Consider the following 15,395-nt stretch of genomic DNA (forward strand, 5'->3'; position numbering starts at 1 on the left):
CCTCACCCTCACACTCAGCCTAACCCTAACCCCAACCCTCACCCTCAACCTAACCCTAAACATAACCCTAACCCGCACCCTAACCATAAACCTCACCCTATCATTAAACATCACCCTCACGCTAACAGTCACCCTAACCATTACCCTACCCCTCAACCTAACACTCATCCTAACCCTAACCCTCACACTAACCCTAACCCTAACCCTAACCCTCACCCTAACCCAAAGCATCAAGAGCACACTCAACCTAACGCTTCGTCTATCCCTAACCCTAACCCTAACCCTAATCCTAACCCTAACCCTAACCCTAATCCTAAACCTAACCATCACCCTCACCCTAACTCTAACCCTTACCCAACCTTAACCCTCACCCTCACTCTAACCCTCACCTCTCCCTAATTCTCACCCTCACACTCACCCTAACCCTATTCCTAAACCTTACCCTAACCTTAAACATAACCCTAACCTTCACTCTAACCCTCATCCTAACCCTAAGGCTAACACTAAACCTCACCTTCAACCTAAACCTCACCCTAACCCTTACACTCACCCTAACCCTAACACTAACCCTAACACTCACACTAATCAGAACCCTAAACCTAACCCTCACCCTAACCATAACCCGACCACTCACCCTACACTTAAACCTAACCCTAAACCTAACCCTAATCCTTACAATAACCCTAAAACTCATCCTAACCCTAACCCTAAACCTAACCCTAACCCTCACCCAAACCCTTACCCTCACCCTAACCCTAACCTTTACCCTAACCCTAACCCTCAGACTAAACCTAACCCTCACCCTAAACCTAACCCTTCCCCTCAGGCTAAGCCTCACCCTAACATTCAGGCTAACCCTAACCCTCACTCTCACCCTAACCCTCAGCCTAACACTTACTCTCACCCTAAACCTCACCCTAAAATCACGCTCACCCTCACCCTCACCCTCAGCCTAACCCTAAACCTAACCCTAATCCTCACCCTTAAGCTCACCCTCACCCTCTGCCTAAACTTAACCCTGACCCTATTCCTAACCCTAAAGCTCACCCTCACCTCACACTAAACCTAAACCTAACCCTAACGGTAACCCTCATCCTCAACCTCACACTAACCTTAACCCAGCCTCATCCTCACCCGCACGCTAACACTAACCCTAACCCTAACCCTAAACAAAAGCCTCACACTAACCCTATCCTTAACCCTTACCCTCACCCTTACCCTAACCCTAACCGTAAGCCTAACACTCAACCTAACCCTCACCCTAAACGAAATGCTAAACCTAACCCTCAACCTCAACCTAACCCTCACCCTAACACTTATCCTCACATTAATCATAACATTATCCCTAACCATCACCCTTAGACTAAACCTAACCCTCACCCTAACCCTAAACCTACCCCTCAGCCTAACACTCACCCTAACCCTAAACCTAACCCTAATTCTCACCCTATACCTAACCCTAAACCTAACCCTCACCCTCACCCTAGCCCTCACCCTAACTCTAACCCTCACCCTAACCATCACACGAACCCGAACCCCACCCTAAGCCTCACCATCACCCTAAACATCACCCTAACCCTAAGCTTCACCCGAACCCTAACCCTAACCCTCACACTAAACCTAACCCTCACCCTAAACATAACTCTACCACTGACAATCACACTCATCTTAACCCTAACCCTAAACCTAACCCTAAACCTAAACCTAACCCTCACCCTAACCCTAACCCTAACTCTAACCCTCACCCTAACCCAAAACCTCACCCTTACCCTCACCCTCACCCTCAGTCTAACCCTAACGCTAACCCTAATCCTAAACCTAACCCTAACCCTACTCCTAAACCTAACCTTCACCCTCACCCTCACCCTAACTCTAACCCTTGCCCAACCCTAACCCTCACCCTAACTCTAAACCTCACCGAACTCTAATCCCCACCCTCACACTAACCCTAACCCTAACCTGAACCCTCAGCCTCACCCTAACCCTAAAACTAACCCTTACACTCACCCAACCAGAAACCTCACCCTCACATTAAACATCAGCCTAAACCTAACCCTCACCCTAACCCTTACCCTAACCCTCAACCTAACCATCAAGCTCACCCTCAAACTCACACTATGCCTAATCCTGAAGCAAACACTAATCCTAATCCTAAATCTCATCCTCACCCTAATGCTAACCCTAACACTAACCCAAACCTAAACCCTCACCCTAACCCTCAACCTAACCCTTATCCTCACCCTAACCCTAACCCTCACCCTAAGCCTGACCCTAATCCTCACACTAAACCTAACCCTCAACCTAACCCTACTCCTCAACCTAACCCTAAACCTAAACCTAACCCTAACTCTAATCCTCACACTAACTCTAAACCTCACTGTAACCCTAACCGTAAACCTAACCCTCACCCCAATCATTACCCTCATCCTAACCCTCACCTTAACCTAACCCTAACCCGCAGACTAAATCTCACCCTCACAATTACCCTAACCCTAACCCTTAGCCTAACCATCACCCTAACACTCAGGCTAACCCTAACCCTCACCCTCACGCTAACACTAACTCTCACCCTAACCCCAACCCTAAAACTAACCCTCACCCTCACCCTCACCCTAAGCCTAACCTTAACCCTAACCTAATCCTAACCCTAATGCACACCTTCACCCTCACCCAAACCGTAATCCTATCCGTACCCCTAAACCTCACCCTCACACTCACTCTCACCCTAACCCTCAGACTCACCCTCAACCTCACCCTAACCAGAACACTAACCCTACCACTCACCCTATCCTTAAGCCTCACCCTAGCATTAAGCCTAACCCTCACCCTCAAACTTACCCTAACCCTACACTTAACCCTAACACTCACCATAAGGCTCACCCTAACCAAAATGCTAACCCTAACCCTCACCCTCACCCTAACCCTAAAAGTAACCCTAACCCTCACACTAACCTTAACCCTCACCCTAAACATAAACCTAACCCTCAACCTAACCCTAAAACTCACCCTAACCCTCACCCTAACCCTAACCCTCAACCTCACCTTAACACTAATCCTCACCGAACCCTAAATCTCACCCTCACACTCACCCTTACCCTAACCCTAAACTTAACCCTAACACTCACCCTCACCCTAACCTTAAACCTAACCCTAACACTCACCCTAACCCTCACCCTAACCCTAAGGCTAACACTAAACCTCTCCTTCATCCTAAACTTCGCCCTAAACCTTACACTCACCCTAACCCTAACCCTAACACTCACACTAATCCTAACCCTAAACCTAACCCTAAACCTAAACGTCAACCTAACATTCACCCTAACCCTAACCCTACCACTCACCCTACACCTAAACCTAACCCTACACCTAAACCTAATCCTCACACTAACACTAAACCTCATCCTAACCCTAAACCTAACCCACACCCACACCCTAACCCTTACCCTCAACGTAACCGTGACCTTAACCCTAACCGTAACCCTCAGACTAAACCTTAACCTCACCCTAAACCTAACCCTACCCCTCAGCCTAAACCTCACCCTAACACTCAGGCCAACCCTAAAACTCACTCTTACCCAAACCCTCAGCCTAACACTTACTCTCACCCTAAACCTCACCCTAAAACTCACCCTCAGCCTCACTCTCACCCTCACCCTCAGCGTAACCCTACCCCTAAACCTAATCCTAACCCTAAAGCTCACCTTCACCTTCACACTAACACTAAACCTAACCCTAACAATAACCCTCCCCCTCATTCTCACCCTAACCCTAAACCTCAGCCTCACCCTCACCCGCACGCTAACCCTAACCCTAACCCTAACGCTCAACCTAACCCTAAACCTCACACTAACCCTCTCCCTAACCCTTAACCTCACCCTTACCCTAACCCAAAACTTAACGCTAAAACTCAACCTAAACATCACCCTAACTGAAATGCTAACCCTACCCCTCACCCTCACTGTAATCCTCACCCTGATATTTACACTCACCTTAACCATAACCTTAACCCTAACCATCACCCTCAGACTAAACCTAACCATCAACCTAAACCTATGTCTACCCCTCAGCCTAACACTCAAGCTAATCCTAACCCTAACCTTAATTCTAACCCTATCGCTAACCCTAAAACTAACCCTCACCCGAACCCTAGCCCTCACCCTAAATCTAACCCTAACCCTAACCCTCACCCTCACCCTAACCATCACCCTAATCCTCAACATCACCCTAAACATCGCCCTAATCCTAACTCAAACCTGAACCGTAACACTACCCTCACACTAACACTAACACTCACCCTAAACATAACCCTACCCCTCAACCTAACACTCAACCCAAACCCTCACCCTAACCCTAACCCTCACCCCAACCCTAACCCTAACTCTAACCCTCACCCTAACCCAAACCCTCACCCTTAAACTCACCCTCACCCTCAGTCTAACCCTATCGCTAAACCTAATCATAACCTTAACCCTAACCTTACTCCTAAACTTAACCTTCAACCTCACACTCAAACTAACTCTAACCCTTGCCCAACCCTAACCCTCACCCTCACCCTCACCCTAACCCTAACCCTCATCTTCACCCTCACCCTTAACCTAACCCTAACCCTCACCCTAACCCTACGGCTAAACCTAACCTTAACCCTCACCCTAAACCTCACCGTAACCCATACTCTCACCCTCACCCTCACCCTAACCCTAACCCTTACATTCACCCTAACCCTAACCCCAAACCTAACCCTAACTCTCACACTCACCCTAAACATAACCCTAACCCAAACCCAAACCTTAACCATCACCCTCCTCCTAGGCCTCAACTTAACCCAAACTCTAACCCTCACCCTAACCCTCAATCTAACATTTATCCTCACTCTAACTCTTACACTCACCCTAACCCTAACCCCAAAAATAACCCTCAGCCACACACTAAACCTAAACCTAAAACTAACCCTAAACCTCGCCCTCAACCTAACCCTCATCATCACCCTAACCCTCACCCTAACCCTAAACGTCACCCACACCCTGACCCTCACACTCACCCGAACTCTCACCCAAACCGTACACCTCACCCTCAAACTAAACTTCACCCTAACCCTTACCCTAACCCTCACCCTAAACCTCACACTCACTCTCACCCTCACCCTAAGCCTAACCCTAAAGCAAAAACTAATCCTAAACCTAAATCTCAACCCCACCCTAACGCTAAGCCTAACCCTAACCCAAACCTTAACCCTTACCCTCACCCTAGACCTCACCCTAAACCTAACCCTATACTTAACCCTCACACTAACGCTCACAGTAACCCTTAACCTCACCCTAAACCTAAACCTAACCCTAACCCTCACCCTTACTCTAACCCTCACCCTAAGCGTATCCCTACTCCTCACCCTAAGACTCATCCTAAAACTAACAACAACCCTTACCCTCATGCTAACCCTAACCCAAATCCTAACCCTCACCCGACCCCAACCCTCACACTCACCCTCAACCTCACCCTCAATCTAACCCTAACCCTAAACCTAATCCTATCCCTAACCCTAAACCTAATCCTAAACCTAACCCTCACCCTCACCCTCACCTGACCCTAACTCTAACCCTTACCCAACATTAACCCTCACGCTAAGTCTAACCCTCACCGAACCCTATCCCTCACCCTCACACTCACCATAACCCAAACCCAAACCCTAACCCTCACCCTCACCGTAACCTTAAACCTCACCCTAACCCTCAACCTAACCCTCACGCTCATCCTAACCTTCACTATCACCCTTAACTTCACCCTAAACCTTACACTCACCCTAACCCTAAAGCTAATCCTAACACTCACACTAATCCTAAACCTAACCCTAACCCTAATCCTAAACTTCACCCTAACCCTCAACCTAACCCTAACTCTCAAACTAACTGTAACCCTAACACTCACCCTAACACTCATCCTAACCCTAACCCTAACCCGAACCCTCACACTAACCCTAACCCTAACCGTAACCCTCACCCTAACCCTAAACCTCACCCTAACACTAACCCTAAACCTAAGCCTCACCATAACCCTAAACCAAACCCTCACCTTCACCCTCACCCTGAGTCGAAACCTAACCCTAAAAGTAATCCTAAACCTAAACCTAACCCTACTCCTAAACCTAAACTTCACCCTCACCCTCACCATAACTCTAACCCTTACCCAACCCTAACCCTCACCCTAACTCTAAACCTCATCGAACCCTAACCCTCACCCTCACACTAATCCTAAACCTAAACCTAAACCTAACCCTCACCCTATCCATAAACCTAACCCTAACCCTCACCATAACCCTAAGGTTAACCCTAAAACACACACTCACTCTAAACCTCACCCTAACCCTTACACTCACCCTAAACCTAACCCTAAACCTAAACCTAACCCTTACCCTCACCATAACCCTAATCCCAACCTTAACCGTAACCGTCATACTCACCCTAAACCTAACCCTAACCCTCACCCTAACCCTCAACCTAACCCTTATCCTCATTCTAACCTTAAATCTCACCCTAATCCTAAACCTCACCCTAACCCTTACCCTCACCCTAACCCCAAAACTATCCCTGACCCTCACACTAACACTAAGCCTCAACCTAACCCTAACCCTACCCCTCACCCTAACCCAAACCATAACCCTAAACCTAACCCTAATACTCACCCCAACCCTTACCCTCATCCTAACCCTTACCTTAACCCTAACCCAAACCCTCAGATTAAACCTAAACCTCACACTAACCCTAAACCTAACCTTCAGCCTAACACTCACCCTAACCCTCACCCTAACACTCAGGCTAAACCTAACACTCACTCTCACCCTAACCCTCACCCTAACACTTATTCTCACTATAACCCTAACCTTAAACCTCACTCTCACCCTCACCGTCAGCCCAGCCCTAGACTTAATCCTAATCCTAACCCAAACACTCACCTTCACCCTCATCCGAACACTAAACCTATCCCTATCCCTAATCCTCACCCTCACCCTCACCCTCACCCTAACGCTCAGCCTCACCCTCAACCTCACCTTAACACTAAACCTAAACCTCACCCTAACCCTCACCCTCATCCTAAACCTAACCCTAACCATAACCCTCACACTAACCCTAAAGCTCACCCAAACCATATCCCTACCGCTCACCCTAACCCTAACCTTAACCCTAACACTCACACTAACCATAAACCAACCCCTCACCCTAAACCTCACGCTAACCCTAACCCTCACCCTAACCCTTACCTTCACCCTAACCCTATCCCTAATCCTATCCCTAACCCTAACCCTCACCCTAACCCTAACCCTAAACCTAACCCTAACCCTCACACTAACCCTAACCCTTACCCTAATGCTAAACTTCACCCTAACCCTAACCCTTATCCCAAAACTCCCCCTCACCCTAACCCTCACATGTAACCTTATCTTCACCCTAAACCTCACCCTAACCCTCACCCTAACCCTAACCCTCACCCTAACCCTAAAGCTCACCCTAACCTTACACACACCCTGACCCTAACACTCACCCTAACCCTAACCCTAAACCTAACACTCATCCTCACCCTAAACCTCACCCTTACCATTACCTTCACCCTAAACCTAACCCTAACCCTATCCCTAACCCTCACCTTAACCCTCACCCTAACCCTAAACCTAACCCTAACCCTCACCCTAAACCTCACCCTAACTCAAACCCTAACCCTCACCCTTACCGTAACCCACACACTAAACCTTACCTAAACCTAACCCTCACCCTATCCCTAATCCTAATCCTAACCCTATTGCTAACACTAACCCTCATCCTCACCCTCACCCAAACACACACCCTAACCCTAACACTAAACCTAAACCTAACCCTCACACTAAACTTAACCCTCATCGTGACCCTAACCCTCAACCTAACCCTAACCCTAACCCTAAACCTCACCCTAATTCTTAACTTACCCCACACCCTAACCCTCACATTACTCCTAATTCTAACCCTCACCCTAACCCTAACCATAACCATAAACCTCACCTTCACACTAACCCTCACTGTCAGTCTAACCCTCACCCTAACCCTAACCGTCACCCACACTCTAACCCTCACCCTCACCTGAACACTCACCCTACCCCTAATCCTAACCCTTACCCTAAACATCACACCAAATCTAACCATTAACCTAACCCTAACACTAATTATCCCTCTAAGCCTTACCCTCACCCTAACACTCACCGTCACCCTCATCCTCACCCTAAATCTAAGCCTAACCCTAAACCTCACTCTAACCCTAATCCTAACCCTAAACCTCACCTTAACCCTAAACCCAACCATCAACCTCACCCTAATCCTAACCCTCCCCATGCCCCTCAGTCTAAACCTAACCCTAATCCTAATACTAACCCTAAACTTCACTCTCGAAATCACCGTAAACCTAACCATAACCCTAAACCTCCCCCTTCCCCTCACACTCACTTTCACCCAAACCCTCACACTAACCCCAACTCTAAACCTAACCCTAAACCTCAACCTAAACCTCACCCTAAACCTTACAATAACCCTAACCCTAAACATCACCCTAACTCACACTGTCACCCTAACCCTAACCCTCACCCTCATCCTAACCCTCACTAATACCCTCACCCTCAACCTAACCCTAACCCTACCCCTCACGCTAACCCTCCCCCTAACCTAAACCCTTACCCTAATCCTCACCCCATCCCTAAATGTAACTCAAAGCCTCACCCTCACCCTAGCTCTCACCCTAAACCTAACCCTAAACCTAACCCTAACACTAACCCTCACCCTCAACTCAACATTCACCCTAACCCTTAAACTCACCCTAACCATCACCCTAAACCTAACCTTAACCCTAACCCTCACCCTAACCATCCCCCTAAGCCTAAACCTAACCCTCACCCTCGCTCTCACTGTAAACCTTACCCCCAACCTAAGCCGCATCCTAACCCTAAACCTAACCCTCACCCTCACCCTAACCCTAACCATACCCCAAACCCTAAACGTCACTCTCAGTCTAAGCCTAACCCTAACCCTAACCCTAACCCTAAACCTAACCCTCACCCTCACCCTAACTCAAACCCTTACCCAACCCTAACTTTCACCCTAACTCTTACCCTCACCAAACCCTAAGCCTCATCCTCAAATTCACCATAACCCTAACCCTAACCCTCACCTGAACCCGAACCCTCACCGTCATGCTAACCCTAAACCTCACCCAAAATATCACCCTAAACCTTACCCTCACCCTAACCCTAAACCTAACCTTCACCCTAACCCTAACCCTCCCTCTAACCCTCAAACTCAACCTATTCCTCACCATAACCATAACGCTAACACTTACCTAACCCAAACCCTCAGCCTCACCCTAACTCTCACCCTCAACATAGCCCTCACACTCAACATAAACCTAACCCTAACCCTCACCCTAATACTCACCCTCACTCTCAGCCTACCCCAACCCTAAACCTAATCCTAACCCTAAACTTCACCAACACCCTCACCCTTATCCTGACCCTAAACCTAACCCTAACCCTAACCCTCAACCTAACCCTAACTCTCACGCTAAACTAACCCTAACTCTAACCCTAAACCTCACCCTAACCCTCACCCTAACCTTAAACCTCATCTTCATACTTACACCCATCCTCACCCTAAACCGAACCCTAAACCTAACCCTCACACTAACCATAACCCTCACCCTGAACCTAACCCTACCAGTCACCCTAAACCTCATCCCAAACCTAAACTTAACCCTAGTACTCACCCTAACCTTAACCCTAACCATAACCCTCACCCTCACCCTAAAACTCACCCTCACGGTAACCCTCACCCTAACCCTCAGCCTAACCCTAACCCTAACCCTAATCCTAACCCTAACCCTCACCTTAAACGTCACACTAACCCTCACCCTAACCCTAACCCTCATCCTCAACCTAATCCTCACCGTAACCTTCACCCTCACACTAATCGTTACTCTCACCCTACCCCTACCCCTAACCCTCACCCTAACCCTCACCCTAAACATACTGCTCAGCCTAACCCTCACCCTAACCCTATTCCTCACCCTCAAACTCACCCTAATCCTTACCCTAAAAATCAATCTAATCCTCACCCTAAAACTTATCCTCACCCTAACCCTAACCCTCTCACAAACCCTAAACCTAAACCTCACCCTACACCTCACTCAAATGCTAACCATAACCCTCACCCTAACATTCACCCTCACCCTTATCCTCAACCTAACCCTCACCCTAAACCTATCCGTAAACCTAACACTCACACTATACTTCACCCTCCCGCTAACACTAACCCTAAACATCACTCTAACCCTCACCCTAAACCTAACCCTAATCTTATCCCTATTCCTCAACCTCACCCTCACCCGAATTCCGAATTCTAACACCAAACCAAAACCTAAACCTCACCCTCACCCTAACCCTAACTCCAACTCTCACCCTTACCCTAACCCTCACCCTAAACCTAACACTAACCCTCATGCTCACAGTAACTCTAAACCTCACCCTAACCCTCAACCTAACCCTAAAGCTAACCCTAACCCTCAACTTCACCCGAACCCTAACACTAACCCTTATGCTCACTCTAACCCTAAACTTAAGTCTAACCCTCACACTAACCCTAATCCTCACCCTAAACCTAAGCACACCCCTCACTCTTACCCTCATCCTAGCACTAATACTAACCCTAACCATCACCCTAACCCTAAACCTTACCCTCACATTCACTCTAACACTCCCTGACACCTTAAATCTCACACTTTCCCTAACCCTCACCCATAACCTCACCCTATACCTAATCCTAACCCTAACTCTCACCCTCAACCTCACCTACACCCTAACCCTAACCGTATCCCTCAACCTCACACTAACACTCATACTCACCCTCACCCTAACACTCACAATAAACATCACCCTAACTCTAACCCTCACGCTAATCCTAAACCTAAACCTCAACCTAAAGCTAACCCTCACCCTAAATTTCACCCACACTCTAATACTCACCCTAACCCTAACCCTAATCTTCAACGTCACCCTCACCCTCAGCCTAACCCAAACCCTAACCGTTACCCTAACCCTCACCCTCACCCTAACCCTAACCGTAATCCTACCCCTAACCCTCAAACTAACCCTAACCCTAACCCTCATCCTAACCCTTAACCTAACCCTCATCCTCACCCTAACACGAACCGTAACCCTAACTTTCACCCTAGACCTCACCCTAACCTTAACCTTAATCCAAACCCTCATCCTCACTATAACACTCAGCCCAACAATTACCCTCACCCTCACCCTAACCCTAACCCTCACACTAACCCTAAACTTCACCCTAACCCACCAAACCCTAACCGTTACCCTAACCCTCACCCTCACCCTAACCCTAACCGTAATCCTACCCCTAATCCTCAAACTAACCCTAACACTAACCCTAATCCTACCCCTCACCCTAACCCTAACCCTAACCCTAACGCTAACCCTCACCCTAACCCTAAGCCTCACACTCACGCTTAACCCTCACTGTCACCCTAACCCTCACCCTAAACCTAAACCTCACTCACACACTAACCCTCATCTTCACCCGAACTCTCACCATCACCCTAAACCTCACCCTCACCCTAAACATTACCCTAACCCTAACTCTCAGCCTAACCTTAACCCAAACACTCTCCCTAAACCAAAACTCACCCTAACCCTCACTCTCACCCTAAACCTCACCGTAACCCTCACCCTAAACCTAACGCTAACCCTAACCCTCACCCACAACCTAAACCTCACCCTAACCCTTACCCTCACCCTAACCCTCACACTAACGCTAAACCTCACCCTCACCTTCAACCTCACCCTAAGCCTACTCCTTAACCTCTCCCTAACCCTCACACTAACCCTAACTCTAACCCAAATCTAATCCTCACACTAACCCTAACCCTAACGCTATCCCTAACACTAAACATCAACCTAACCCTCATCCTCACACTAACCCCAACCCTCACCCTCATCTTAACCCTCACCCTAACAATAACCCTAACCCTAACCCTAAACCTAACCCTCACACTAACCCTAACCCTCACCCTAACCCTAAACCTACCCCTCACCCTAACCCTCATTCTGACCCTAATCCTCACCCTAAACCTAACCCTAACTTTAAACCTCAGCCTCAACCTAACCCTCACTGTCACTCTAACCCTCACCCACACGCTAACCCTAACTCTAAACCTCACACTAAACCTAAACCTCAGCCTAACCTTAACCTTACTCCTCACACTACACCTCACCCTAACCCTCACCTTCACCCTATCCCTCAACTTAACCCTAACCCTCACCCTCATCCTAACCCTCACCCTAACCCTAAAATTAACCTAACACTCAGCCTCACCCTAACCCTCACCCTTACACTTACCTTCACCCTAACCCTCACCCTAACCCTAACCCTAACCATAACCCTCACCCTAACCCTAAACCTAACCCAAACCCTCAGCCTAACCCTAACTCTAACCCTCACCCTCACACTAAGTATTAACCTCATCCTAACCATAAACATAACCCTAACCCTCACACTAACCCTAACCCTCACCCTAAACTTAACCCTAACCCTCACCTTAATACTCATACAAACCCTAACCCTAACCCTCAAGCTAACCATAATCCTAACCCTAACCCTCACCGCAAGCCAAAACCTCAACCTCACCCTCAACCTCACCCTAACCCTCAGTCTAACCCTAACCCTAACCCTAATCTTAGCACTAACCTTAACCCTAAACCTAATCCACACCCTCACCCTCAACCTAACTCTAACCCTTACCCAACCCTAACCCTCACCCTAACTCTAACCCTCACCCAAACCTAAACCTCACCCTCACACTCACCCTAACCCTAACCCTTACACTCACCCTAACCTTAACCCTAACCCTGACCCTAACACTCACATTAATCCTAACCCTAACCCTAACCCTAAACTTCACCCTAACCCTCAACCTAAGCCTAACCCTACCCCTTAGCCTAACCCTAAACATAACCCTAACCCTAATCCTCACACTAACACTAAGCTTCACACTAATGCTAACCCTATCCCTAACCCTCACCCTAACTCTTACCCTCACCATCACCCTAACCTTAACCCTAACCCTAACCCTCAGACTAAACTTAACTCTCACCCTAACCCTCACTCACACCCTAAACCTCATCCTAACCCTTAGTCTCACCCTAACCCTAGCCCTAACCCTAACCCTACCCTTACACTAATCCTATCCCTAACCCTAACCCTAACCCACACTCTAAACCTCACCCTAACCCTACCCCTAACCCTTACCCTAACGCTAACCCTAACCTTAACCCTCATCCTAACCCTAAACCTAACCCTAAGCCTCCCCTTCACCCTCCCCCTCCCCCTCACCATAACCCTCAGCCTAAACATAACCCTAATCATAATCCTAAACCTAACCCTCACACTCACCCTCACACTAAATCTAACCCTAACCCTGAACCTCATCCTCACCCTCACCTTCACCCTAACCCTAACAAGAACTCTAAAACTCACCCTAAACCTAACCCTCATCCTAACCCTAACCCTAACCCTAATCCTCCCCTTCACCCTCACCTTCAGCCTAACCATAATCCTAATCCTAATCCTAATCCTAACCCTAACCCTCACTCTCACCCTCACCCTAAACCTAACCCTAACCCTAACTCTCAGCATAACACTCACACTAACCCTAACCCTAACCCTAATCTTCACCCTATCCCTAACCCTAACCCTAAACCTCACCCTCACCCTAGCTCTCACCCTAACCGTAACCCTAAACCTAACCCTCACCCTAAACCTAACTTTTACCCTAACCCTAAACCTAAACCCTAACCCTAACCCTCATCTTAACAAGAACCCTAACCCTAACCCTCTACTGATTACAGCTTTGACGGCTCCACTCTATTCAACCTGAGGAGTAAGTTGAACCTGTACTTATGGTACTCTGTGAAAGTTTGGAGAACTACACCTCAGTTGTTTGGGACGCGACAACTGTCCATCCAAGAATATGGACGGCACTAGCTATGTCAGGCTCTAATTAGTCCACTGTTGTGTTCAGATGAATGACTTCTGCCAGAAACACTCAGAATGAGGTTATGAGTTATTGCAAGATAGGTGCATTTCACTCCTTTTCAAGGCTACTTAGGAAGAATTTCAGATTCTGCCTGCCGGCAGGCCTCGATTTGTTCCTGGTGAACATCTAATTGTAAACCCTAACCTTAACCCTAACCCTAACGCTGACCTTAACCCTAACCCTAATCCTAACCCTCACCCTACACCTTACCCTCACCCTCACCCTAACCCTAACCCTAAACCTAACCCTAAGCCGCACCCTAACCCTCACCCTAACACTCACGCTAAACCTAACCCTCACTCTCACCCTAACCCTCACCCTAAAACTTACCATCACACTAAACCTAACCCTAACCCTCACCCTAACCCTAAATCTAACCCTAATACTAAACCTCATCCTAACACTCACCCTAACACTCACGCTAACCCTAACCCTCATTCTCACCCTAACCCTCACCCTAACCCTAACCCTCACACTAAACCTAACCCTCACCGTAAAACTAATCCTACCCCTCACCCTAACCCTAACCTTAATACTCACCCTAACCCTAAACCTAATCCTAATGCTCACGCTCACCCTAGCCCTCACCCCAACATTACTCCTAACCCTAACCATCACCCTAACCCCAAACCTCACCCTAACCTTAAACCTCACCCTCAACCTAACCCTTACCCTAACCCTAACCCTAACATTAACACTAACCCTCAACCTAAACCTAAACCTAACTTTAAACCTAACCCTAAACCTAACCATAAACCTCACCCTAACCCTAACCGTTAACCTAACACTTACCCTCACACTCACCCTAACCCTCCCACTAACACTAACCATCACCCTAACACTAACACTAAACCTCACCCTCACCCTAAAGATCACCCTCAGCCTAATCATAACCCTAACCCTAATCCTAACACTAAAACTCACCCTCATCCTCAACCTCACCCTAACCTTAACCCTAACCCTAACACTCACGCTTACACTCACCCTAACTCTCACCTTAAGCCTCAGCCTCACACTCACCCTCACCCTAAACCAAACCCTAACCCTACACCTCAACCTAACCATCAATCTAACCCTAACCATAACCCTCACCCTAACCCTAACCCTCAGCCTCAACCAAACCCTCACAGTCACCCTAACCCTCACCCTAACACTAACCCTCACCCACAGCCTAACCCTTACCCTCACCTTAAACATAACACTAACCCGAACCCTCACCCTAACCCTAACACACTCTCACCTGCACCCTTACCCTCAGCCTAACGCAAAACCTAACACTT

This window comes from Dipodomys merriami, unplaced genomic scaffold (assembly GCF_024711535.1).
Source record: "Dipodomys merriami isolate MVZ:Mamm:240054 unplaced genomic scaffold, mDipMer1.0.p SCAF_105, whole genome shotgun sequence".
NCBI classification, from domain to species: domain Eukaryota; kingdom Metazoa; phylum Chordata; class Mammalia; order Rodentia; family Heteromyidae; genus Dipodomys; species Dipodomys merriami.